This window comes from Caloenas nicobarica, chromosome 1 (genome assembly GCF_036013445.1).
Source record: "Caloenas nicobarica isolate bCalNic1 chromosome 1, bCalNic1.hap1, whole genome shotgun sequence".
Classification (NCBI taxonomy): domain Eukaryota; kingdom Metazoa; phylum Chordata; class Aves; order Columbiformes; family Columbidae; genus Caloenas; species Caloenas nicobarica.
This window is the reverse complement of record NC_088245.1, coordinates 205,549,362-205,573,481: the sequence shown is the minus strand read 5'-3', so window position 1 is coordinate 205,573,481 and position 24,120 is coordinate 205,549,362. Positions and strand designations below refer to the sequence as shown.

The following is a 24,120-nucleotide window of genomic DNA, read 5'->3' as shown; positions in this document are numbered from 1 at the left end:
GGTGCCCTTCCTTTCTGTTTACAGCAGAGGATGAGTGTGAGTGTATGCCTAATGAAAGTATCTTCAAATTGTCTGGATACCCTTGAATTTGTTTCTATTGCAGAATACCTGAGCTGGTTCTTAATTAGATAGTGGGCTGTGGAGGTGGCTTTGTATGAGTAGCTGTAGGAATACTGTTTTGAATTTCGGCCCTGTGAAGTCCCGCTCCACCCTTCTTTGTGTATTTTAGGAGGTGCCATGTGCTGTATTCTATACGTGCAGTATATGTGTCTTCTTCAATACACCTTTATATCCACACATATTTTTTCCCTCAGGAAAAATAAGGTGTGACCAGGAGTATTTATTATCATCTAATAAGTCATAAATTTTACTCTTTGCTCGTAGTTATCACTATTATATTCCAGTAATGCAGATTACTATGGAATTATATTCATGAAATTGAGATGAGAATAAATCAGACAATGGGACTCATCTGACCTAATATTAAGCAGACAATGTAAACAGAAATATTCATGTAAATTGGTCGTTTTGAGCTGTTGATATTTTTTCTATTCCAAGGGAAATGAAAATAAGCATGTCTGCAGTGAGTTGTGTGAACTGGTTTAGATGGCTTTTTTTGCACTAGCTGTATTCTGCTCAGAAAGTTCATCTTCTCTGAATCGAGAGTGACTAGCTCAGATGTAGACATTTCCAGTATAGATGTTTATATGCAGTGAGACTCACACCTTCCAAAATGCAGTGAAATGCTGAGATCCTTGGTTCTTTCTTATTCAGCTTTTGACAGGTCAGCTCCAATACACATACTCCACACAATATTCCAAACTCCATACATTGTGCTTGTCAGGTCTGATTTATCAACCTCATAGTCTTCTACATCACTTACTCAACAAGGTCTGCCTGCTGGTGGGAAAGGTGATTGTGTCAGCATTGTGGAGGATTTCTATCTCCAAAATCATTACCTAAGTATTTTTGAAACCAGTATAACTTCATTGTGTGTCACCTGCTATTCAGCTTTTGGCACTTTCTCGTGCCCAATGCTTCAAAGGAAGCTTGGAATGTCCTGTAAAGTATTTAAACATCTGAGTAATGTAGCAGTTGTTGAACATTTTCCTTCCTGAACTACACAGTTATGAATGGCTTGTGATTCAAAGACGAGACCGATCAGTCCTCAGAGCTTGTTTCTGGATGCATCTGTGCTGTGCATCACATGGGACTAGATGGAACATTTACATAATATTAGACAGTGCTTGGCAGATATATCCAATTGGACGCTGCAAACAGGACAGCATTAATTCATCCCAGCCCATAAGTTAATTACCCTGGTCTGTTGGCAACTCTAATTAACCAGGGCACAGAGACACACTCACTTGGTTATTTCTCTTCTGTTTCCAGAAGAGGCTACCTTGCCTGGCATAGCTCATAAATTTAGATGCCTTTATCCTTGCCTAAAGGAGATGTGTCCTGGAGTGTCCTGGCTCATAATGAGTTTCACTTTCTGGATTTAATTTCAGTGTCTTAAAAATCCACTAAACTATCTGAATGTAGCTGTGCTTGCCCATAACAAAAAGTATATTGTTCTTGTTGATACCTGAAAAACTTGTTGGGCAGTGAGGAGAATTGCTGTCTTCCTTAGAGAACCTCATCTAAGAATAGATAGCAGCACACCACAGTTAGCCCTTTTAGCCATTAACATTAGTATTTTTGAAGTGACAAAGCCTTTATAACAAAGCTTGACTTGGCTCAATTTACAATTTTCTTTAACCAGACAGAAAACTAAATGGGTTAGCAGTGTGGTAAGTTAATTATTTTATTTATATTGTGAAACATTGAATATATATGTAGGGACTAAGACACTGTTGTGCAAGGAACTGTCTGATTATAATAGAGATAGACAGGTTTTGTCTTAAGGGAGTCTGTACTCAAATAGACAAGAAAGATAAAAGAGAAACAGAGACTGAAGGTGAAATAACTCACCTAAGCTCATACAGCAGATCAAGGGCAGAGCTATATTTTACTTTACTTCTCCCTCCAAATGTTCCCTGTCTTTCCTTATGTATTTTTTGCAAGACATTAAATTCATTTGTCAATTTCTAAACTCCATGTGAATTCTAGGCTCAGGAGTAGTGTGATAACCTCAGGGACTGAAGTCTCCTCAACAGCTGCAGGAAGAAGTAAATTCAAATTCACTTGTCAAATGTGAGCCTGCTGCTGGACACTCCAAGCTCTTGGGGGCTGAGTTTGGATTGTCTCCGGATCACCCTGACTGCTGATTAGGCAAAACACATGTGCTTGAGTCCCTTCAGTCGTTAAGACCCATAGAAAGCTTGTCATGTGGAAAGTTGTAGAAAAGCAGGGAATATGAACAGAGCCAAAAATCATATTTGCTTCATATTTTAGCAGCCCTTGAACTTACTCTCTTCCAGGGCATGGAAAGAGTGTGCTGGCTTCTCATTGGCTGGCTCAGTGAGCACATTGGAAATGTTCCTGGACCTTCTTCCCATTGGCTCCGGCTGACCACAGCAGCAAGACTGAGCCTGTTCTGTGTACAGTATTTTAGGAACAAGGAACAGCAGTATATTCCCTGGTGTTCAGAATTTTACTCTCTTTAAGAGTGATGAGTTTAGTGAGAAATGTGTGTTTACAAAGATGAAGATATGACTCATGGCAAGGAAAATTCTAAACGTCTGACCTTGTTAAATAATCTTTCCTATTCCTTAGTTTCAAACAGCTGAAGACCAAGGGGAATTATTAAAGTAGGAACAAGGGGGGAATCTGGTGTCACAATTACAGAATTAAGCACCAAACAAAAGTGATTTTTAAATGTCAGGATAATCCCCAACTGCTAAAAAGCCCTAATCATATAGTGGAATAAGTGCTGTCACTTTAGGAAAAGGCTGTTTTTCTGCCTGAACTGTGCCTGTCATGAGCCATCAAATGTCATCTACTTACTTCCAGACAGAGGTCAGTCATGTAGTCTCAGATCACTGTCCCATGTCCCTCAAAAGAAAGCACGAGAAATTGCTGTGCTACCGATGCTCACAGAGCAAAAATAGTTTTGAGAGAAATTACTCAAGTAATGGTAACAGGTAAACATTTTCCTGTGATCTGGATGAAGTAACCGCTTTTCCTATCTTCACATTCCTGCCAATCTTACCAGACAGGGAAAGGGAGGGATTTCTGCCAGGCTCCAGATTATGTTCTGCTTGTGCATATGAGCAAGGCACAACTAAGAAAGGTGTCCCTTGCATTTTCTGAGAGAAAAAATTCACACTAGTTATGTTCTTGTGCCTGGCTGTGTCTGAAGCGTGATGCTTTAGAGGGTGAAGAAGGAAAGATAAGGGAAAAACAGAAGGAAAAGGATATCTAAACAGTCATGCTTTGAAAGGGGTTTTTTTTGTTGCTTGTTAAATACAAATAGATCAGTGTCCAGTTAATCAATTCGCAGCCTTTCAAATCCACTCCTTGATCAATCTCCTTAGTTTACTACAGGAATGTTCAGATGAACTAACATAGAACTTGTAATAAACCTCTGTAGCATAAAGGAGAAGGCGGAAATATTGGAGAGGGTGGATGTGTGTGCATTTATATACACATTATAGATGTGTAAATATTTATGTGTGAGAGATTCATGTATCAGAAACTAAGTAAATTTCATTTCTTGTTTTCCTTCTCAGACTGAAGAGCAGCCTATTTTCAGAAGTTTCAAAAGTCGATTCTGAGGCTCTAACTTTAAGAGATGAAAGGGTGGAAATGTTGAGATGCCTCCTTATTTTGGGAGCCTTTAAAAAGCAAACCGACCTAGATTGTCCGTGGTCCTTGAATAGTCTTCATTAGACAAGATTTAAAGCTCAGAGAAAAAATTTGGCTGCTGACAAACGATGATGTCTAATCTTCTATGCATTTGACTTCCCATTAACCAGATCTTCCGTAACCTGGAAGTCAGGCACCACCCCATTAATTGGCTTTCTCCCCTGCCTGACACACTTAGCACATTTGACACTAATTAGGGTTCAAAGTTCATTAATACTCCAGTTCATGGGGCCTTAGATATTAATAGCAACAGAGCCTCATAGTACAAGTTTATTCATGGATTTAACATGAATATACAGTCAATGCACAGAAACTGCATGCACATGCAAGGCAAACTGCCTGAAACTACTATTTTTACTAAAAACTCAAAGTTCTAGCTTTCACTCAGTTCTGATTGCCTAGAGGCTGTGTTCAAACTCCTTTACCCTGAGGGCAACTGGCTACAGGCTTAATGCATTAGCTTTGATTTTCACTCCAGTATTAGCAGTGGGCTGCAAGTGTTATCAGTATGTTGAGGACCTTGCACAGCTTTCTGCTCTCACTGTGACCAAACCCAGAACCAAGCAAAATATTCACAGATCTAGAGCTGCATTAATTCATTCCCGGGCCACCAGACCCATACAAACTGTAGCTGGATTAAGGCATCTGTTTTCTGACACATATCCAATTTGATTTGGAAGACATCATGAAATGGTATGCCCTTCACAAATACAAAGATGTTACTGGATAAGATGTTACAACACTTTAATTAACTTCACTAATAGAACATTATGTTTTAATTTGTACAACTTCAGTTTTCAGGTCCTGAATCTTGTTTTCCCTCTGCCAACAAGGCTGAAAAAAAAAGCCTCCTTCCACCATCCAGTTCTTTTTATGCACAGTCCAGCACAGAGTAGATCTTATCTAGCTTCATGTTGCTTTCTAATCTGTGGATCATTTAACAGACATCCCTTTGAATACCTATATTTTCACACTATTCTTGACATGGACAATATAAATGGGCTAGATACTCTACAGTATCACTGCTGCGTGGACAGAAACCACAGCTGAAGGGATTTCCTCTTCATACATGTGGGATGTTTTTAATCCTTCATATCACAGAACCGCACTGGGAGCTAACAGTGAGGTGAGTATAATTCCAAAGTCTTCCTTTAATGTATTTCTTTCCAGCAGTCTCCAGTTTTGCAAATGTTATGTGCTTTCTCTGTTCCTGTATTTAATCTATCTGTCCGCATAACTTCTACCTCAACTCAGTGGCCAAGTGCCTGTTTAACCAGTGCATAATTTCTGCTACTTTATGGATCGTTTATCTTCACGACACCCTCCTGGAACAGAGATGTTCCTTTCCCATCTTTGGAAACTCTTTGAGGCAATAGTAAGAAATACTACGGCTGATCAGCAAAGAAGAAATTTGATCCAGGCTTTATGGGACCTCTGGATTAGGATCAGGATTAGGTCTCCTGAACTGCGCTGCCTAGGCAAGATGGGCAGCATCAAAGAGGAGTGAGCGTAACCTGGAATCCAAATGGCTTAATCCTGTCAGGGCTGATGTGCCTTTCAGTGTCTGGCATTCAGGTTTATAGAAAATGTTCTAGCAGAAAAGCAAACACTTGAAAAGTTTTAGCAGCTGAGTTGACGAGTTTTAAGATCCAAAGTCAGCCTGAAACAAGATTATTAAAAAATAAAATATTTTTGTGGGCCTACCTTATGTATCTTTTTTTTATGATGGAGCTGGGAAGAAATCACATGATGGCTAAATCTGTAAGGGGCAAAGTAGCTCAGGCGACTCACAGTGTACATTAATATTTAAGAGAACCAGGGATGTCAGCACTGGACTCCCTGCTCATTTCCACTGCTTAGCTGTTAGCTCATTCCCTGGCTTTTCTGAGCTTTTCCAACTAGCTCTACCAAGGTCATGAGCAAAACCTGTTTTCAGGTAGTTTACTAGAGAGTACTCCTAAAACTCAGTAAGAATGAGACCACTTTAAATTGGCTCTTTCTGCCGTGCACAACAGGTCTCACACGTTATCCCAGCAAACTTTGCTCCCACGGATTCCTCAGCACAAGCAATAAATACTATCCAGGGCTGTGCTATGAAACTTCCACTCTAATGGGCTGCTACACCAATCTCACATGATCTCAGAAAGTTTAAAAGAAAAAAGAATTAAACAAAATACTTCTGTCTTTCAGCTATCACAAAGGGCACAGAAGAGCTAGAGAGAACTGGTAAGTAGTATGAATGCCAGAGGGGGATGCGGGGAGTGTATCACTTGGACTCAGTGCCAGAGAAAAGGTCCTTGCTACTGTTATGTTCATCATTTTAGGTGTAGCCATGTGTTTCCATGCAAAACTACAAAGATCTACTGAAAAACAAAAGAAACAACCACCAACAACAAAACAAACAAAACCAAACAACAACAAGAACCAAAACAAATAAACAAAAACCCCTCTTCTTACCACTTGGGTTATTTCCCTGACCTCTTCTGTGGTGACCCCTCTCCACAAGAGAGAATTCTCCTGTAAGTAAATGGGGAGATAAGTTATCCCCTGATTTATTGTGAGGCTACTAACAGATCTTAAGAGTCTTTCTTGGCTTTGTTTTGGGGCACTCCAGCGCTCTCCCTCTCTCATGCTCTCTCATTCTCCAAGGCAAATCTATGAAAACAGGATAGCCTTGAGAAGTGATGACCTAAGCCAGTCTGTGCCACTTTTCCTCAAGGACAGAGATATTTTCCTTCCCCCTTTTTTGTTTGTTTAGCCATGGAGGAAAGGCCAAAAATCCCAGAAGTGGCAGTGTACCAAAATTGTTGCCTCTTACCCATGTTAGTGCCTATGTCCCTCCAGTGCCACCATGCATCAGAATCTTTGGATGCTCTAGCCGCCCTAATTGTGTCCAAGCCTGCAGCATGACCTTCCCCTCGACCTGACCCTGGTGGTAGTGGGGATCTGCAACTCATGGCTTGCCAAGGAAAAAGGAGGAGTTAATTCAGCAAGCACACTGACAATCTGCCTGTAGTTAAAAAGAGCAAAGGTCTGGGTAGTTAATAATTTGTCTACATATGTCTATTTGCACTGCACTCTCTGCACATCAGAATGAGGACCTAGAGAAAACAGTAACAAAATAGAATTGTTTAAGCAAGTGTTTTCTGAAAAGGGTAAGATGTGACTATGCTTCTTGCCAAGTTGTAGAGAACATTTCCACTTGTAAAGTAACCAGTCTGGAGCTCCACAAAGATGAAAACACAGGGCTATATTCATTCAGCTACTGGACTCCACCAGGATCAATGAAATCAGGCAAATTTCAGGGCCACCGAGTCATAACCTCAGCTTGTGTTCAGCTTTCCAATGGAAAGGCTGTATCGTACTCTGTGGAGGCACAGGAAGAGATGGGTGGTCTGTGACCTTCCTTGTCAAGTGATGGATGTGACAGTAACATAATGGGACATGCAAACAAACCTCTCATGACCAACACTAACTTTAGCTGGTGTCATCTGATCAGTGCATGTCCTTCTAAACATATAAAGCAGGGAACGAACTGGGACTTTGAGCAAAGAAAGTGTCAGGGAGTAGACTACAAGGCAGCAAAAGAGCTCTTTCCTCCCTCCCCAGCCTGAGGAGCTTGCAGGAACAAGGCACCAGGGATCCTACCACAGTGTACCTGAGTTGTTCTGAGGCTTGGTCAGCCCACCCCAACCTCGGCTGTGGATCATGTTGTGTGCAGGAATTTGAGATTACTGGGTCCCCTGATTTGACAGCTTCTAGTCTCCAATTTTCTTGTTCAGCAGGCCAGAGTTGTCCCAGACCTGAACCTTATCAGCAGCTGAAGTCCTACCCAGCCTCTAAACTTCCATTCCTATTCTTCTGCTTTTCCTTCTCCTTCAGATAAGTGTAGAGGACTGGCTAGGTGGCTGGGCCCAAAGAGTTGTAGTAAATGGTGTCAAATCCCATTGGTGGCTGGTCACAAAGTGGGGTTCCCCAGGGCTTCATATTGGGGCCAGTTCTGTTTAATCTCTTTATCAATGATCTGGATGAGAGGATCAAGTGTACCCTCAGTAAGTCTGTAGACAACACCAAGTTGGGTGGGAATGCTGATCTGCTGGAGGGTAGGATGGCCATACAGAAGGATCTAAAATGGCTGGATAGTTGAGCTGAGGCCAATTGTATGAGATTCACAAGGCCAAGTGCCGGGTCCTGCCCTTGGGTCACAACAACCCCAGGCAGCGCTACAGGCTCAGGGAAGAGTGGCTGGAAAGCTGCTTGGAGGAAAAGGACCTGGGGATGTTGATGGACAGTGGCTGAATATGAGCCAGTGGTGTGCCCAGATGGCCAAAAAGGCCAACAGCATCCTGGCTTGTATCAAGAATAGTGTGGCCAGCAGGACTAGGGAAGTGATCATTCCACTGTACTTGGCACTGGTGAGGCCCACCTTGAATCCTGTGTTCAGTTTTGGGCCCCTGACTACAAGGAAGACACTGAGGTGCTGGGGCAAGTTCAGAGCAGGGCAAGGAAGCTGGTGAGGGGTCTGGAGCACAAGTCTGATGAGGGGCAGCTGAGGGAACTGGGGCTGTTCAGCCTGGAGAAAAGGAGGCTGAAGGTAGACCTTATTGCTGTCTACAACTACCTGAAAGGAGGTTGTAGCATGGAAGGTGTTGGTCTCTTCTCGCAAGTAGCAAGTGATAGAACAAGAGGAAATGGCCTCAAGTCATGCCAGGGAAGGTCCAGATTATATATTAGGAAAAGTTTATTCACACAAAGGGTTGCGAAGTACGGGAACAGACTGCCCAAGGAAGTGATTGAGTCATCATCACTGGAAGTGTTTAAACGAGGTTCTTAGGGACATGGTTTAGTGTCAGAGTTAGGTTATGGTTGGACTTGATGATCTTGAGGGTGTCTTCCAACCAAAATGATTCTATGATTCTATTCTAAGAGAGAAAATCAATGTCAATAAGGTATAAAGTATATGTTGGGTGGTTTGGGGTTTTTTGTTTGGTGGTTTGGTTTTTTGGTTTTGTTTTTTACTTTCACACTATCGTCTTTGCAACTGTCTACATAAATAAGTTTTTAAAGAAATCTTACCATTTCTTTCATCCCCCCCCAACATACCTTATAAACTGAAATGTCAAATGAGTCATATTTTGCTTCTCAACCACAGACTCACTACTGCCAAAAATGTTCACAACACTTATGTAAGCTTTGCATGGTTATCCATGTGAAGGATTGCTGCAGGTCTGTCTACACACTAGCCTGGAGAGGTAGGTCTCCACAGACCCATTCATCCTGACGATGGCATTGCTTTGGCATGTGTTAAGAGTTCCTCATTTAAAAAATGTTAGCTGATGCATTTTAGTTTTCCTTTAGCTTTCTGTTTCTCTCATGAAAGGCAAGAAGACGGGATAAGTTTTGTTCATTTGTTTAATCTATTTCTGCAGCTTTTCTTCTAAGGCATCTAAAAAGCTTCTACAAGTTTCTCTGTTGTATGCTTAGGGCACAGAACAGCTCATTGACTTTCCAAAGGCCATGGAGGAAATAGGTGAATAAACTGGTAAATTAATCGATCTCTCTCTACTGCCCAGTGTCTGTCTTCTCTTTCAAAGAAACATTAACACTTATTTGTATAATTGTTTCCAAAAGAGCCAAAGAAACACCATGACAATGAGGTGTTAACATCAGTAAGCAAACTAGACAATGAAGTCTCCTTCAGTGATATCAAGCTGATGTTAAGAATGGTCATGTCTTAGAGAAAGCTTTTGCTTTTCCAAAGTATGATTTTTAGTTTTATTCTTTTGTATTTGTGGTAAATTATAGGTCATCTAAAATGACTATTTTTTTTCTAACTGACATTTGTTCTGTAAAAAGAGTATAGCAAAGGCATTTCTTCAGAGAAAGAGAAGAGAGTGAGGGCTGATATATTCCCAAATTTTTTCTTTCCTGCCTGTAGCATGTAGCCTGACAATGTATTTTCTTGGGAGAAAACAGTGCCAGGGCTGAAGTGGAGTGTCTGCAATGAAGTAAAGATAAGTCTCTCACACCCTAGTTCTGATAACTCAGCTGTTGTTACCTGCAATAAACCTCTTTCTGTTGTATTTACAAGGAAAGTTATGGCCATGACTTTTTGAGGAGCTTGGTCTTGTCAACATGTCTGATGTGGTCAGAGAACTGTGGCCAGGCTGAGTTACTCACCTTAAGCAAAAATTGCTTGGGGTGAACTGTGTTCAGTTTTGGGCCCCTCATCATAAGAAGGATATTGAAGTAGTAGAGAGAGTGGAAAGGAGGGTGATGAAGCTGGTGAGGGGTCTGGAGCACAAGTGTGATGAGAGCGGCTGAGGGAACTGGGGCTGTTCAGCCTGGAGAAAAGGAGCTGAGGGGAGATCTTATCGCTGTCTGCAACTGCCTGAAAGGAGGTTGTAGCATGGAGGGTGTTGGTCTCTTCTCCCAAGTAGCAAATGATAGGACAAGAAGAAATGGCCTCAAGTTGTGCCAGGGAAGGTTCAGATTGGATATTAGGAAAAAATTCTTCATGGAGAGGGTTGTCAGGCATTGGAACAGGCTGCCCAGGGCAAGGGTGGAGTCGCCATCCCTGGAGGTATTTAAAAGCCATTTAGATGAGGTTCTTAGGGACACGGTTTAGTGCTAGAGTTAGGTTAGGTTATGGTTGGACTCAGTGATCCTGACGGTCTCTTCTGACTGAAATGATTTTATAATTCTATGATCTATCTTCCCTAGTTAGAGACACACTGTAGGCATTTACTTCTGAATTCATCCCATGTGCTTTTTAAAGTCAATGTGAGAAATGGGCAACTTTAGACCATGTTTCATTAGAACTATTTGAACTAATTGTTTGTCAGATTGTTCTCCAAGCTGATTCAGCTCACTAATGTGGAGGACAACCATCCAGTCACTTTTCTTTGGTTATTCCTTTGCCGGGTTAGCAAGCTAAATTAACTCACAAAGGGGTGCCAAGAAGAGAGATGAAAATAAGTGTGAACAGAGGTAAACAGCTAGATTAGTGCATCCTATTTCTTCAAACTGCAGCCTTTGAAACCTAAATTCTGTTTGTCTCCCCATTTAGATGGACATTTGTCTCATATGTTTATGAAACAACATACTCAGCTGTTTCCACTGATGGGGATAAATAGTTTGACATATGCAGTGTTGTTTCCAAGTCAAATGAATGAGAGAATGCACTGAATATTGCAGTTTTTACAGCTGAGGTGAGGGTATGAATGAGAATGAGGAATGGTATTGAACTGATTTAATGATAATGCATGTAAAATATGGTTGTAAATAATTTAGGTGTTTCTGAAAATAGAATTATATATTTAGCTTGTTTAACTTTCGGAAAGAAAGAGGTAAGGGACATATTGCAGTCTTAAAACCAGTCTAAGTCAAACTCTCATTGAAGACAACAGCTAATTTCTCTTGAAAGTAAACTGGAGAATTTATATAGAAAGATAAATATCAAAGAGTTTGTTGACTGAATGAATATGTATTTGACAATTGGTTTATAAAATATGTGTTCAGAATAAAACAGTACAGTAACAAAAAGACTACTTTACCAACCAAAGGTATAATATGGAGATGTAAAGATTTCGTTTTGATTTTACATAGGAGTGTAGGTTTGGAACATAAGCAGGTATATATTTACAAAATATTTTGCTGGTGGCATGTACAGTCTGCTTTATCTGAGCCATAGCTGACCTAACTCCAAAGGAAAAACTACAATTTATACACCTCTGAAAGGCAGACTATGTTAGGTCCAGCTCTGAAATACAGCCCCAAACCTACAGCCCCATAGTTTAGAGATGGCTAGTGCCATGCCTCTGTAATATTAGACACTTGAGAAACAAAATGAACACTGGAAAATTAACACAGGGATTTATGCCACACTCAAACTGACTTTGGGATTTTTTTCAAGGTTATAAATATATCTGATTAACTAAACCCAAGCCTGGAAAAAAATCAGTCTTGAAAGTATGCTATTTCACCTCCCTCACAGGGGTATTAGAAGAACTGATTTAACCTAGACATGTAATATGTATCAGGGTTTCTAGACAAAAGTCTGTATATATTCAGAGTTCTATTACAATTAACTTGCTGAGAGTGCCATTGTAATTTTAATAAAATTAATTTAATCTGAATTGGTAAGCAGTTGCTGAGAGTCAGTAGTTCCCACTCCCACCTGTGAAGGAAACCAGATCTTAACAGAACATTGCAAGACATATAAATGTGATAAAGACTGCATTAAAAAAGTCTACAAATGAGTTGCAAACCATGCAGCAGAATTCTTGAATCATGCCTCTTCCCAGGCTGGATTTCATCTGATTCTGAAAGAAGCTTCCCATAAAGAAAGTACAGAATTTTTAGATAATAACACTAAAGTAATTTAAATACTTGTAGTAGGCATTAATCAGGCTTGCATTTAATCAGATCTCCATTAAAGCTATACCTACATAAATACTCTTTGTTTGGATCTAAAAGCCAAAGCAAAGTTGTGATGGGATGGATAATTTAGATAGTGTGATTAATTGGACTCTGAGGAAATTGTACTCAACATAATCGAGAGGTAAACACAGACTGTAAATGAAGAATGCTCTATGAGTCCAGAAAGAAAGGATGCATTGACAGCCAATGTAAGAGGAAAAAATATGATAGATGAGATGATAGGCTAGGCAGAGGTAGAAATTTGCAAAAAGGAGATGGAGGAAGGCAAGAAGGCTTCTTGGATAACAAAATTTTACAGCTGTAGGAAACAGTCCCTTTAAATTCTTCTTTGTCCTTCCGATGCTATTGTCAAATGGAAATGGCAGCTTTGAAGGAGGTAGTTACTCTGAAAGAGGTAGACAGTGTTCTTCAAGGTATTAAATGAGGAAAATGAGCTTGGACGGGTGGTAAAGGAGATGGTATAGAAGTCAGAAGCTGCTTAAAAAGACAAGCCTTTTGTAGCCTGAAAGGTCCTGTGCCAAGAGACTGTTTGGACCAGGAGAGAGTGATCCCCTCTGAAAGTGAGGAATACCTCTCCTGCTTAGCAAGAAACCAGATCAGGAAGATAGAGGAAGCGAGAAAGAGACTGGTTTTGCAGTCAAGTATAAAGGCACCTGCTCTAAAACAGGCCCAGCTCCCCACTTTCTAAGTCCATGAAGTAACCTCAGAGCTACTGAGCCATGTTCTCTTCTGCCTGGTTCAAATACTGTGGGAACGACTTTTTTTTTTTTTTTTTTTTGGACTTCAATACAATTTCAGCAGGAGCTGTGAAACCTCTGAAACCTCTGTTTACTGGGAAATGTTTGCAGGCTTGATAATTGTGGTTCTCCCCAGCAGATAAAAAATGTTGAGATGCACCTCCTCGGCTGGATAAGAGCTGAGGGCTTGGTTTTCCTGTGAGAATACTACATGGACTGTTGATTAAATGTATAAGTCTGAAGCTGCACTGAAAAAGAGAACAAATATGGCCTCTATATTATAAAATAAAACAAAATCAATGATATCTTCCAGTCTTGAAAGACGCTGCTGACGGCATGTAGACTTCATGCAGCTGTAGCAAATAGTGGCTAAGTTCCCTAAGAAGCTATCCAGCTCTAGGCAAACAGGTCTTGGCATATATTTTACTGCAAAGATCACAGTCAATGTAGATGTACCTCTGGACACCAGCCTACAGGTTGTGAATGTTGGTCAAGTTTAGTAGCTCTCATGTGACCCAGTATTGACACACACTCCATGGTTCCCCACAAATGATTTTGCTTTCCTCATCGGTTCCCACAGTGCAGCTTCAGCTGCTCCTCACACAGCTCTCCTAACAGTAGGAATCATACTCAGAAGGGCTTGTCTGTCCCTCTAATGCAGGACAGGAGTTCTGCTCAAGGATTAGGGCACCTATGGGTTGGTGAAATATTAATATATGTTGCTTTGTCTTACAAAGGCATTGTGACAATAGATTTAGTAACGACTGTGAGATGCTCAGGTAATTCGGAAGTAGGAAGTCTCTAGGTGCATTTAATAGGTGTGTTTTAAAGTACAAACTATGTCCCAATCCCTTTAGGACCCACACGTCCCACAGCCCACTTTCCGGTTCAGTATGAGTTGGGAAACGCACTGTGCAGCTGAACAGCCCTGTCATTGCATCCCCTCATCAGCTGATGGCACGGCTCCTATAAAACAGGACTGACTCTCTTTGGAGGCTTTGAACAAATGTCATGTCTGTTCGGGAACAAAGCCACTACCCTAAGACTTTTCTCTTTAACTGAACAAAACTCCATAAAACTCTCTGCGAGAGGGACACCTGGACCCACTACTGGTTCTCGTTTCCACATATTGCAGTTGTTACATTTGTTTTAATCTCCTGTGGCTCCTTCTATTTGCACAGTAACCAGTGCCATTATTGCTGAGCTGTGTAATTACACAGTAGATATCTCAGTAGCACTAAATGTATAATTATGAAGTTCTACAAAGTAGAAGGACAAAACAACTGTTCGGTGTTCGAAGCCAACCGAGTTTTACTGTATGTGCTTTCCATAGCACTTAGTTTACTGCCTACTTAACTTTCCATAAAGTGTAATTAGGTTCTGGGTAGGGTTGGAAGACACGTAGAGTATAATATATTAACTGCACTTCTTATTCATAAAGTAACAAAGACTCTGCATCAAGTTAATGCCAACAGTTTCCCTTGGAAATAGCACAAATAATTTGTCACTGCTCATTACTCTCACACTACTATACCATTGCTGGCTTTTGAAAAGACAGTTTCTAAAATTATCCAGAAGTGCTGATTACTGGTTTTGGTATTGTAATGTTTAAATGGACCAAAACAATTCAAGATCTATGCATTTAACCCAAGCAAATAGAAGTGTTTTGGTTTTACATTTGTCTTTCTGGCATGTATGGATTGTTTTCCTTCTTTCTGAAGGATAAAGGGTACCCAGTGGAACACAGAGAGCAGAGAGCCAGGGGAAGGCCTCTGTTTAAGTGGGGTACAGACATTTGTCTTTTGAACAGAGAGCAGCCTGACTCGAGCCTTTTACCAATGACAGGAATATTAGCCCTCTGAAAGCAAGGACAGCAGCAGGGGTTAGGCTGCGTTGCATGAGAAGCTTTTACAAACTCATTGAGAATTCTCTGTCTGAAGGGGCAAGCTGGACAAAAAGAGATCAAATAACTTCTCCAAGGTCACTCACAACAGCTTTGTAGCGGAACAAGGAACAGAAATGAGATTTCCTAAATGCTGTGTTAGTGCCAGGTCCACTTGGACATGCTGTTTAGACTACCACAAACTCATTAGGACCCCTTGCCAAAAGAAATGTGTGTTCCTGTGAATCTGGCTCAACTCAGCAACCACTGAACATTTTGATGCTTTCTTTGGAGACACAGCCATCCGTTTCCATGCACAGCGTGTGCACTTAGGGCTGTAAGGGGTACTTGGTGCAGCCCCTGCTTTCACATTCACAAGACAGGGAGGTGATTTGCATGTCACTTGTGGTTTGTCTGAATTGTAGGAATGTTCCTTATAACTGAACAGTTTTACATCTGAATTCATAACTCTTGCCTTCCAAAAAACATCCCTGGCTGGGGTGGCTGGAGATTCAACTTGGTGCATAGAGGCTTCATATACTGAGTTATCCTGGGAGAAGATCAGAGGACAAATTGTGATAGAGACACTTATTTCCTGCAATTTTGGCATAGAGAATGATCTGTTTAAGATATAACAGCTCTTCTACCTCTTACATTCCCAAGTGTGAATGGCTGGCGAGAGCCATGGCTCCTGCAGGTCTGTACCAGAAGATGTAGTTGGGCTTCCCTTTCCCTCCTCCCAGACCTGGGAGCCACAGACTCCACCAAGAGAAGCAGGAGGGCTTTTCTGCATATCTGAACAGAGATGGGAATTATTAACCCAGTGAGCTCACAGTACTTATGCTCTCACAAAGAAAAATGAGTTACGCAAGACTCAATCTTCAGTCTCTAGGCCCGGTCCCATCCCTTTGCTCTTCTGACATGAAATTAGCTGACCACTGAAATCCGGCCCTCTATTACAGGAGTATCAGCCCAATGTTAGCAAACCCAGGGGAGACTGGGGGAAATGGCAACTGACTTCGAAGTGAGATTTTCTGGTACAGAGAGAAATGCTCTGGTGGACTATTCTGAGTTACCTGGTACTGCTCCTCTCCAGGATTCCCCAGCTGCAGTGCCTGCCTTTGCTCTACTAGATCACTTCAAAACAATTTTGGAAGAAAGTACTGTTATAGAAAGAGATCCCATTTGAAAATTACTATCCTAAACAGTAAGCTTAACTTTTCAAAGCTGTCAATCTCCTCTATTTCCTATGTGATAGGCACAAGAGAATGTCAAAATTAGGGTTGAGATCCTGTTTTCTAATACTTTTATTCAGATACATTATTTTTCATGTCGTGCTCATTTTCGCTCTTTCTTATCTACTTTTTCCTTTAAAAAAATCTTTTCACTTTCAGAACATGAATCCTTCTCTCTTTTTCCTGTTGTTGCTTGTCACTTGAACACTCACACAAACAGACTCAGTATGGTACTAGGTCTTTTTAGTAAAACCATGTTTCACTTGAAATGAACTACTGTTCCTTTATTTAAAGAGTTAAGCTTTAATTTGTCTAAGACAAGTTGATGACATGCTAAACAGACACGTACTGCAACTCTCCCCAAAGCTGCAGGAAATTCAGATAACAGGCAGTAACTTCTCATTTCAAAAGTGTTCTAATAATAATAATTTTTGATCCTTATAGAAAGAGAAAGATGCTTAATTAACTCTGTCTCCTTATCTGTCTTCCATCACACTCGAGCATATTGTCTAGGATGCTACAGCTCTATATACTGCAGCACAGTTTCATCAATAGCGATTACAGTTCCTCGCATGTCTTCAGTATCTTTGTTCAGCAGAGGATCTGAAGCACACTCGAAGCTGAAATAGCTACCAGCAACAGCACATGAGGACAAAAGCACAGCATGAAATCCTTGAGTAAGCTTCAATACCATAACAATACATCTCAACAGCATGGTCTATCAATATGAAGCCCTTAAAATGCAGTTTAGAATGCTAAATAATAGCCTTATCCCCACCAGCAACACATATAACAACAGTGAACTGAAGCAACTGTTAACTTCAATAGCTTTTAATTACAGATGATTGACTTTTCCCATTAAAATCACTTTTATTTGAATAGGACACTAATTGTTTTCTTCTGAAAATGATTTTTTTCCCATGCTTCTTTGGTTTTCTCCAAACCTGAACTTACCATTCTTTTATTCCAATAATCAAATTTTGTTTTAAAAGTAAAAATTTCTAGCAGTCAATTTTAAATTAGAATTTCCTGTAAGAAAACCAGGTCCAATTTGTTTTCCCCATATCTGTTTATTACAAGAAATCCTTGTTCTGAGGTGAGAGTTCCTTGTGTCTGGTTATTTATTCTTCCCCAGGCATCTGAATTTCAAATCATCTGTGAAATCACTACTGTTGCTAAAGCAATGTGTAGAGGGTTTTGCACTACAAATTCTGGATTGTCTCTTAGAGTTTGGCCTCACTCCTGAAGATTCATCTGTTTGCTTAATTGCATGAAGTAAGGCAATTTTCTATCAAATTTCTCAGAAATATTTTCAGTACTGTAACTTAAGATGGGATTTGACCAACGCTTGATAGCAGCCTGTTAAGATGTCCCAAAAGGTAAGGAGGAGGTGATTTCAGGAGGAATTAAACAGGACGCAAAAGAAATCCTGAAAAATAGTAATCAAGTAAGACTTGATATGAGAATCTTTTGTGGATAAAAAGATGTTTGGGGGAAAAAAAAGGACATATAACAAAACAGCAGAAAATGTGCTTCCAACTACACTAAATTTCAGGACTTTTCTAGCAACACTAAGCAACATATATTGTCCCCAGTTGGTGTTTCCACCTTCCAAGTATTTCTATCACACATCCTTTGCTAGGTTAAGTGTTACAAGGGAAGATTTATCTTCAGGTTTCATGGCACAAAATAATCCCTGCCAGGCACCAGGAATCACTGGTTCTTATTTTACCTTGAGATAACAGATGTGCATTCAGTTGTCTTGCTGGCTAGAAACGGCTTATGGAAGAAACCATGTTTCCTGCTTAGCATGCTGAATAAATTGTTGTCTCAACATGAGATACTGGGGGAAACTGCTACCATTGCAGAAATGTTTCACTGGAAAAAATAAAAGTGCCAGCAGATAGAAAATGATCCCTGTGAAATGTAAGGTCATTTATAGAGTAGAAAAAAATATTTTGTCTCAAAGTTTGGCTTAACATTTGCTTTTCATTTTAACAAAAAAAAAAAAAAACAGTCATAAGGCTTATCGTCTTATTTCCTATTTATAGATAAATGCTCTGGGTACAGAAAATTCAGAGTGCCTTTACTTCAGTTGTAAACTAATTCTATATTGCATGTGCCCCAGTTCAGCGTCTAGTATATAAGACCTTGATTCCTTTCAGGAATCATCCAAAAAGACTAATGTCCTTGACCACAACTAGAGGAGAAGGGAAGAGGGAAGAAGAGAAAGACAAGGAGATTCCACTTAGTTTCTTTATTCAATGCTGGAGTTTCTCCTTCTCCCTTCAGTGAGAGCAAAAAGCTATTCCCAAACATATGCTGAAGATGAATCAGACATTATATTTACTTATCTGCTACTTAAAGACTGACAGTTCCGGGGGGATTCTTTTTTATATTGCTTAGTGAACAGATTGTTGCAATCCACCCGCCTCTTGTGTCTACCACAACTGCCATCATCATAGAGAGTACAGCAGTAGTCACTGGTCTTTAGACTCCAGAGTGTGTTTCCAGTCAGAAAAAAAAGAAATCAAACATAATAGTAATATTTAGAAAGGAGATACTGTTTTTTACATCCAGAGCCCACAGGCATCCAGGAAACACAGTAGAGAGGGTAATCCTCTCTCCCTGGGTCAGCAGACAGACTGGTTTACTGACCAGGGAAAGTTTAGACTACTTCAACACAGTATAAATGACACAGCACCTTTTGCGAACAATATAATCCCACAGGGACATGTTACTGGTCAAAAACATCTATCATAGAATGACAGGTCAAGTCAACAAAACTTATGAAGGACTTATAATGAATACAAAAAGTGCAAATGCAATGAGACTTTTGGCTGGTTTTGCACAGTTCACACAACTCTCCCATGCCTGCTTCTGTCAGCCTGAGTAATTTCCTATTCCACATGGCAATGTTTCAATGTCTGGTGCTGTACACATAGCAAAAATGCTCCTTTTGTCCCAGAAAACTTCTTATTGTATTGTACCATTTCTGTTCTCTCCAAACTTAGTGAAAGAACTTCCCCTGGCTTTGCTCAGGTTATAGCAGCTCCAAAGACATGTAGGACCTCAGGACATATAGTCAGGGAGAAGATCTAGTTCTTTGAGCTTGACTTGCTATTCTTAAAATAGTTCTAAGGCAGACTGGTGCCAAAAGTGGCTTCCTGCTGCCTGCCACTCACCTTAGCCACACAGTCCTGACTTCTGCCTTGGGCTGGCATTGGTTTTGCTGCACGGTGAGTGCAGGTGTTGTGAACAGCAGAGGGATTATTTTCTATTAGATCAATGAGCCGTTTGCCTCACCCCTCAGCTGCATAATCCCCAAAGTGAAGCAGAATAGCAGCAGGACCATAATCCTCACTGGGAACGTGAGGAAGAGGTGGGAAAAGTAGGAGTGAACATGACTTCTCCATCAGTAGCACTGTGGGATCGCATAAAGCATAACATGAAGCCACATTGCCGGTCTCAACCTGTTTGAAGCGCATAGGGAAGTGTTTAACCACCTTTGCACTGCTGGTATCTAGAGCTTGCTTTACCTCCACTGTAAAATAGTGTGAACTCTAGGAAGAACTAATTATGCTCATCTGATTTCAGTACACATGATCTACCCTATCAACATACTCCTCTTAGCATAGCTTCTCACATTGGGATCCCAGAAGGGCACCACTGTTTTTACAGTCCATGACACAGGGTCCCTTTCCACAGGGAGCACCATAGCAGTTTGAGAAGAAAACAAGGTTCTGATTATATGCTTATACTTCTAAAAATTCCCTTCTCTCCTGAAGCAGTAATATTTTGTGAAACAACATCTATATATTATTTAGAAGTCAAACACATATTGAACTCAGTATGACTTAAACTGCGTAAGTAATTTTAAAAACTGGTCCCATGAACATGTATAGGAGTAAGAACTGTAATTGTGTAAGACCAATGTCTAAGCATAACAGTGAAAAGCAGCAGGAAGAAAAAGAAAGAAGCCAGGATTTTCTTTTTTTGCCATCTCAGTAACAGAAGGGAGAGAAGCCATATGCAAAATCTGTTCAGTTTAAAAATTTTATTTGATAATATTTGTGGCATCACTTTTCAAAGGGAACAAGTCATAAAAATTGAGGAAATTTAATAGCTTTTATAGGTATTAAAATTGGGAGCAATTAATTATGTCTAAATGTGCCTGAGTAAATGTTCTCCCTAACCTAAAGGAGGCTTGCAGTGCTAGGGTATAAAGGTCATTGGGGAAAGTAAGAACTAAGAATTCTCCTTTGAGCAACAAGGTCCTTGAGTAATCCCATATGCTACATGAACGGCTATTAAAGATGAGAAATAACCAAAGAACAGGTGCTATTGCTGGACGTGTGGGGTTTAGATGAAACAGTTGGAAGCTCTATTAACTGTAACAGACCAGATGCAGCCAGGCAGAGAGCCTGGCTAGACGTACAGAATAGTGGAGGTGGGAGGGGACCTCCTGAGATCATCTAGTTCAGCCCCTTGTTCAAAGCCAAGTCAGAGTGAGCAGATTCCTCAGGGCTGTGTCCACTTGGGCTTTGAATATCTCAAGGATGAAGATTCTGAAACATCTCTGAGTAACCTGTTCAGGTTCCGTAAAGTAAAAACAAAACAAAACAAACCCAACCTTATCTGTGCCCATTGCCTTTCATGCTCTCATTGATCTCCACTGAGGACAGGCTGGCTCCATTTTCTTTACTGCCCCCCATCAAGTGTGAGTACTCCTGCCACCTTTGCTTGTCTACCTGCACATAAGGATGTCCCATTTTTGAGCCTGGAGAAGGTGATCCTTTAATATCGAGCAGCTCTCCTTGACCCCTCTCGTCTTCAAGACGATCTCCCAGGGAAAAGCAAGTCTGCTCTCTTCAAGTCCAGGCTTGTGATCCTGCTTTTTGCCCTGCTTATCCCTCTCAGGATCCTGGACTCCACCATTGCAAGGTCCCTGCATCCAAGCTGTCCCAAGCTTTCACATTCCTGACCTCTTCTTCATTTTTTGTAAGTATCTGATTCATCAGATCATCTCTCAGCGGCGGCTCGTCAATCACTTCTGTCAGGAAGTTGTCAAAAATGCACTCCAGAGACATCCTGGATTGCTTGTGTCCTCTTTGGCTGTCCCTCCAGCAGATTCTGGGGTGGTTGAAGTCCCTCATGAGGACCAGAGCCTGCAAACATGAGGCTTCTTCCCTTTATCAGAAGAGGGTCTTATCTGCTTCTACCTGCTAGGTGCTCTGAAGCAGGCATCAACAACGTTACCCTGTTTGGTTTGTGCTGTGATCCTGACCCATAAACTCTCAACTGGCTCCTCTCCTATCCCCAGGCAGCACTCCATTCGTCCCTTCTGCTCTCTCAAAAAAAGGACAAATCCCCCTCCTTGCCTCCCAGCCTGTATCTGTCCACCACGGGACTCCAGCTGTGAGAGCTACCCTGCTATGTCTCTGTGATCCCAATGAGATGCTGGCCCTGTAACTGCACACAGACCTCTAATTCCTCCTGTTTTTCCCTGTGCTGTATGCATTAGTGTACAGGCACTTCAGAGAGACACCCACTCATGCCGTCCTGTTCCCAGAAGAGGTACTAAGAGCTTACCCCATCATCCTTTCCTGTAGGTGCTTCTTCTTTTGCGTATATACACTTGGAGAGGGACATCTTCAACCCTGTTTTGTTTTTTTCAGTCTCTTCTGTCCAAATCACCTGTACCCTTTGCTCACCAACCCGGCCTGCCACTTTCTCACTTGACTGCAGGCTGCCTTCTCCCTCCCCTGTCACTTCTAGCTTACTTAAGGGTTCAATAACTCTATGCAAGGTAATTTATTCAATCGGTGAGCTCTTTAGTAAAAATTAGTGCTCAGTCAATGAGTAATCCAGGACCAACCATGCATACAGTGCTACTTACAGGATTTCATAAATGCCAAATTCAGCCACCTGAATCTAAAAATAAGAGCCTTTCTTTATCTTTATTATTCTTTAACGTATTTTGTTCCATCCGATCTTTAGAAATGTTTATGTTTGCTTTTGCAAAAACACCTTGCTATTGTGTCTCCACCAGGCCATGAGAAACATTGAAAGCAATTCTAAAAAGTGAGCAGCTATTTTGGAAGCATTGCTTGACTGACTCAGAGTTTCTGTTCTAAATCAGTTCTCTGTTGTTTCCAGTTGTGAAGACCGAATCACACATGGAATTGTGGGCAGATCTCTCATTACATGTGGACTTCTACATGTGGCAGGTCGAGGGAACATGCTAGAAGCAATCGAAGGTATATGATTGGAAAGCAGAGCATTGTCCCGGTCCACCAGCAGTCATTCTGTAAAGACTGAGAAGATTAGCTTCAAATGTTAAAAATTTAGAGGAAGGTTTGCATGTGGCCTTACAAACTTTTGGATTAGATGAGACAGACAATTCTTGCAGTAGCTCTTGCTAATCTATCTGTTTCTAGGTGACCTACCCTGAAAATATTTCAGCTGGAGGTTGAAAGGGGCTCTCTCATGTGCACAAAAGCACTTGTATGCTTGGATTTGGGCTTAGATATTTTAGCAGAATGGTTTGATTTTTTTTCAGGGACTTTACTGAATTTAGAAATATCTTGAAAAAATTGGTCAGCTCTGAAAAATTTTGTGCTTTTGAGGCTGCAATGGTCATACAAGATGCAGGCAGACTGCCCTTGACACTGAATGCTCCTGCATTTGCCAGCTATTGTCAAAATCCTGAAATATTCATACGTTTATGCTCTGTTAATTATCATTTTTTAATTATTTATAGTAATCTCTATCAATTCCATTTACAGATTGAAATAAGGAAAAGATCCTTGCTGTGCTGTGCTTTTTGTCAATTTGAACAGCTAAAAAAAAGGTGCTCAGGGCAGAATAGAAAGGAGGAATTATTTCTCAAGTCAGAGGCTGAATGAAATCTGAAAGGATTACAAGAAAAAGGAGAATTAAGCCACAGGGCTGGCTTCTTCCATCAGAGAAATCTGCGGTCAGAAACTTAACTTGGAAGCAGCTCTGATAGAGTAGATGGAAAGTCAGGACTACTGCACTGTTGGTTTCTCTGTCAACTATTTCTATGTGTGCAGGAAGCTCAAACCAAGATGGGAGAGGGAAAAAATAGTAGCAATGCTTACCCTTTAGCAGGGATGCAGTGGCCAAAAGGAAGCATACCTGAGTCCCCAGTAGAAAAGAAACACTTCAAGTTAAAATTCATCTGAAGGCTTTTAGGGATGGAAAAAAAAAACCTCAGACAATGTTTTGCTGCTTCATAAATACTGTGCCTGTTACAGGATATAACAAAATGTTTAAGCAGCATATAAAACAATAACAGGATACAACACATCATTATAGGGAAATATTTGGAACATAATGTGAAATTGTAGCAAATCCCATCCCTCCCACCACTCACTCTGTTCCAGCCATCATCATAAAGATATTTACTTTACATAAAGGCAGTCAATTTTTGATTTTTCATAAGTGCATTAGCAGCCTGCACAATAATCTAGACCACATTTCCTAACACCATAGGCTGGAGAAAAGTCTACAGAAAGCCCATGCTGCCTAGATCAAGCCAAGTCAAACTGCTGAAGAAACCAGTTTACAAGATTTGCTAACTCAAAAATAGATGCATTCAATGTGTTTCTACAGATTAATTTAAATACGTTTTGTATTAGCTACATCCTTTCTTGAAAATACCCCATGCCACTGTGACTCTGGATTACTGAGAGCTCACCCTACCCATGTATAAAGAACACATTTTTAGCTTTTCCCCATTGCTACCAGGAAAGAGGAGGGCAATTTAAAGATAAAATTGATGGTCTCTTTCAAATCCTGTCTTATAGCTCAAAAATCTTAGCAGTAAAACTGTTCTGCTGTGCAGTACTAGAAGTGGGAGATTTGGAATGACCAAATTATAGAGTTTTCCTGTCTGCATTTCAAAAGTGTCTGACTAGGTCTTGCAACAAGCTTATTATAGACCTGGCTTAATATTATTTTATAGTTTTTATGACCATTGACTTGTAAT

At 40.7% G+C, this 24,120-nt stretch overlaps 1 long non-coding RNA gene across 1 annotated transcript in view; it reads right to left on the bottom strand.

Annotated features, from left to right (window-relative positions):
* LOC135985820 (uncharacterized) overlaps window positions 1-23,320 on the bottom strand; it is a 56,947-nt gene extending 33,627 nt beyond the window's left edge. The window contains exons 1-2 of the long non-coding RNA XR_010605811.1: window positions 23,268-23,320; window positions 6,268-6,327 (exon numbers count right to left, since the gene is read on the bottom strand). This is a non-coding gene — a long non-coding RNA (uncharacterized LOC135985820). The remainder of the gene's footprint in view (window positions 1-6,267; window positions 6,328-23,267) is intronic.
* Window positions 23,321-24,120: the final 800 nt, after the last annotated feature.